Genomic DNA, 4343 nt, shown 5'->3' with positions numbered 1-4343 from the left:
ATTGTCGAATTACTTACCATTATCGGTCACCAATGCTTGGGGTATGCCGAACCTGTATATCACCGACTCCCAAAAAAATTTCTCCATGTTTTCCCTGGTGATGACAGTCAGTGGTTCGGCCTTTACCCATTTTGTAAAATAGTCGACCGCGACCACTACGAACTTTCGCTGCCGAGATGCTATGGGGAACGGTCCGAGGATGTCCATTCCCAAGATAGCAAAGGGCAACGGGCTGGCGATGGACCTCAGTTGGGTTGTGGGCTGGTGTGCCACTGGCGCATATATTTGGCACTTCTCGCATTTCCTGATGAACTCCATTGTGTGTTGTAGAAGGTGTGGCCAGTGGTAAACATGCCTCGTGATTTTCTGCGCTAAGGCTCTGCCCCTCAGATGTTGTCCGCAGATCCCTTCGTGTACCTCTCGCAAGGCGTATTCAGCTTCGGATGGCCTTAGGCATCTGAGGTAGGGCATTATGTGGCCCCTCTTGTACATGGTTCCGTCTTGCACCGTGTAACGGGCTGCTCGGACCCGTATCTTCTTCGCTTCTTCCTTGTCTTCTGGTAAGGTGCCCCCTTGCAGATAGCGGAGGAGTGGATCCATCCAACATGGTTCTTCCGCGATCGAAAGGACTTCAGGGGCTTCGTTAATGCTCGGTTGTGGCAGGACCTCGACATAAACCTTCTGCCCTAGCTGCGTAAAGTCAGACGTTGCTAGTTGGGACAAGGCATCGGCGTTTGTATTCCCTCCTCTGCAAATTTGGTGGATTTAAAATTCTTCGAAATCAACGACCTTTTCTTTGACCATCCTCAAGCAGCTCTCCATTCGGGGTCCTTTGGTTTCATACTCCCTGCTGACCTGTCTCACCACCAGTTGTTAGTCGCTAAACACCGTTAATTTCTTAATCACTAGTGACTTGGCCAATCTCATCCCTGCAAGCAATGCCTCATACTCCGCTTCATTGTTAGTCGCTGGGAAGTTTAATCGCAGGGCGTACTCTACTTTAAACCCTTCTGGGCTAGTTAGTATGAGCCCTGCTCCACTTCCAGAAGAATTAGAGGCCCCGTCGACGAAGAGGGTCCAAGCTGCTGTTTGCTTCACCTCCTCTTCCTCCTTCTCTGGCAGGGTGCTTTCGACCACGAAGTCTGCCAATGCTTGGGCTTTGATGGTGGTTATCGACCTGTAGTGGATGCCAAATTTGCTCAGCTCGATCGTCCAGTTCACCAACCTTCCGGAGAATTCTGGTTTTTGTAGGATTTTCTTAAGTGGCTGATCAGTTTGCACCAGGATGGTGTGCACCTGGAAGTATGGGCGGAGCTTTCGGGAGGCCACAATAAGCGCATACGATACCTTCTCCACTTTTTGGTATCTCATTTCCGCATCCAACAGTACTCGGCTGACATAGTACACTGGCCTTTGGACTTTCTTCTCTTCACGGATGAGAACTGCACTTACCACTACCGGGGAGACGGCCAGGTATAATTGTAGCTCCTCTCCTGCTTCTGGCTTTGCTAATATTGGTGGTGACGACAGGTATCTCTTAAGCTGTTGGAAGGCCTCTTTGCATCCATCTGTCCATTCGAACCGCTTGGCATGCTTCAAGGTTTTGAAGAAGGGGAGACACTGTCAGTCGACTTAGACATGAATCGGCCCAGTGTCGCTACGCGCCCTGTTAACTCTTGCACTTCTTTGATTGTCCGAGGTGAGGTCATTCCCAGGATGGCCTCGATTTTGGTAGGGTTTGCTTCAATCCCCCATTTTGATACCATGAACCCCAAGAATTTGCCCGAGGTCACCCCAAAGGCGCATTTCGTGGGGTTAAGTTTCATGTGGTACTTCTGTAGGACCTGAAAGGCTTCCTCGAGGTCGAGTACATGTTTCCCTCGCTCCATACTCTTTACTAGTATGTCATTTACGTACACCTCCATATTTTGTCCGATTTGATCCTTAAAGAACTTGTTCACTAGCCTTTGATATGTCGCGCCCGCATTTTTTAACCCGAATGGCATCACCCTGTAGCAGTATTGGTTATTGCCGGTGCGAAACTCTGTTTTTGGGATATCTGCCTCATACATCTTGATCTGATTGTATCCCGAATAGGCATCCATAAACTATAGCAGTTCATGGCCCGCGGTGGCATCTATCAGCTGGTCTATTCTTGGCAGTGGGTAGGTGTCTTTTTGGGCAAGCTTTATTGAGATCGGTGTAGTCGATGCAAATCCTCCACTTCCCGTTTGCCTTGGGTACCATGACCACGTTGGCCAACCACTCGGGTTAAGTGATTTCCTTGATAAATCTAGCCTCCAGTAGCTTGTCGACCTCCTCCTTGATTTTGAGTTATCGCTCGGGGGCGAAGTTCCTTCCCTTCTGTCGCACTGGCTCTTTAGCCGGATCAACACTTAATTTATGCTCAATCACACTCCGGGGGATCTCGGGCATGTCTGCTGGGGACCATACGAAGATGTCTGAGTTTTCTCAGAGGAAATCTACTATCTCTTCTCATTGGGTGCATCAAAGGTGTGATCCGATCCTAACCTGTTTGGAGTCGTCTCCCTCTGTAATACCGACGAGGTCGAGGTCCTCGGCTGCTTGGCTCTGCGTGCTCTCATCCTTGAGATCTTCGATGGGGAGTGCTTCTCCAGCCTTCCCTCTTCCTTGTAGTGCCATTGCATAACAATTTCGAGACACCTACTGGTCTCCCTTGCATTCATCGATACCTTGGCTGGTGGGAAACTTCATCTTTAGGTGGGGCGTTGACACCACTGTCTTCAGCGCATTGAGCCCCACTTGCCCGAGAATATCATTGTAAACGGAGGGCACGTCGACCACTAGGAAAGTGACCATTACTATTGTTTGGTGGTCTCCAGTACCTGCCATGAGCGACAATTCGATTGATCCCTCTACGTTCACGGTCGCCCCCGTGAAGCCCTGTAAGGGGTAATCCACCTTCTTCATCTTATCCCTGCTTAGCTTTATGAGGTCATAGGCCTCTATGAATAGAATGTTGACCAAACTCCCATTGTCAATGAGAATCCTCTTCACATCAAAGTTTGCTATCCGCATTATCACCACTAGGGCATCATCATGCGGGGACTAGATTTTGACTAAGTCGTCGTCTGAGAACGAGATGACTTAGCCAGTTTTCGCCTTCTTACTCGGTACTTCGATCGTGTGGACCTTTCGAACGTAGGCCTTTGCTTTCCTAGCCGACTTCAAACTTTCTTCTGCCCCGGGACCTTCGTATATGGCAGATATAACCCCTGCTGGGGCGTTGCGATTCCCTTGGTCATTCTTCCTAGGGCACTCAGCTGATTCAGAACGCCTTCATTCTTCTCCGTGTCTCCTGCCCTGGTCTCTCTCTATTCGGCGGCCGTGCTGGTCGTTCCCGCGGTCTCTTCTGCAGTCGTCGGGGTGTTTATGGTTTTGACGATCATGAACATAGCGCCCTAGGTAGCCTCTTTGGATTAGGCTCTCAATCTCCCCTTTAAGGCACTGGAAGTCATCAGTATCGTGCCCGGTTCCATTGTGGAAGCGACAGAACTTGTGGCCGTTTTTCTTGTTTGGGTTGTTACCTATCTTCGCCGGCCACTTGATGAATTTCTCGTTCTGGATTTGCATCAGGATTTTCGAATGGGGTTGATTAAGCGGAGTATACCGTTCAAAGTGCTTTGGAGGGGTTCTGCTTCGGTGCCGCCTCCTCTTCCTCTCGTCTTCACGGCCTTGCCTCTCCTCTCACTCAGTTCTCTTTTTCTAGGTTCTACCGTCTTGGGCATCCATATTTACGTCTAGGGTTTCCACCGTCGTCATGTACTCCTCCCATCTGGCCTGGAGTTCAGTCAGATTACTGGGATTACTCTTGCAAAGTTCCCAGTTGAGGTCCTTGTCACGGATCCCAGCCAGTAGAGCGGTGTATTCTACCTTGGGATCAAAGTCCTCCACTTCTAGCTTGACTTGGTTGAACCGAGTTAAGTAGGATCTCAGAGTTTTGCCACTTTTCTGCTTCACCGTGGTGAGGCTTACCAGTGTCTTCTTATAGCTCCGGCTGCTCATGAAGGCAGAGGCAAAGGCTGTGCTGAGCTGCCAAAACTCGTGAATGGAGTTTGGTTCTAGGTGGGTGAACCAAGTTCTGGCGGCCTTCCTCAACGTTGGAGGGAAAGCGCAACACATTATCGCGTTGGAGGCCCCACAAAAAGCCATAATCTAGTTGAAGCCTTCCAGATGCTGAACAGGGTCGGTGCTGCCATTATAATACTCAAACGTCGGCATCTTGAACTCCTTGTGGAAGGGGACAACCATGATTTCATCCGAGAGTGTTGTCTTCCCGGAGAAGACAGGTTTCTCGGGCA

The sequence above is a fragment of the Telopea speciosissima genome, chromosome 8, assembly GCF_018873765.1.
Source record: "Telopea speciosissima isolate NSW1024214 ecotype Mountain lineage chromosome 8, Tspe_v1, whole genome shotgun sequence".
NCBI lineage: Eukaryota > Viridiplantae > Streptophyta > Magnoliopsida > Proteales > Proteaceae > Telopea > Telopea speciosissima.
Note: the sequence above shows the minus strand (reverse complement) of the source record.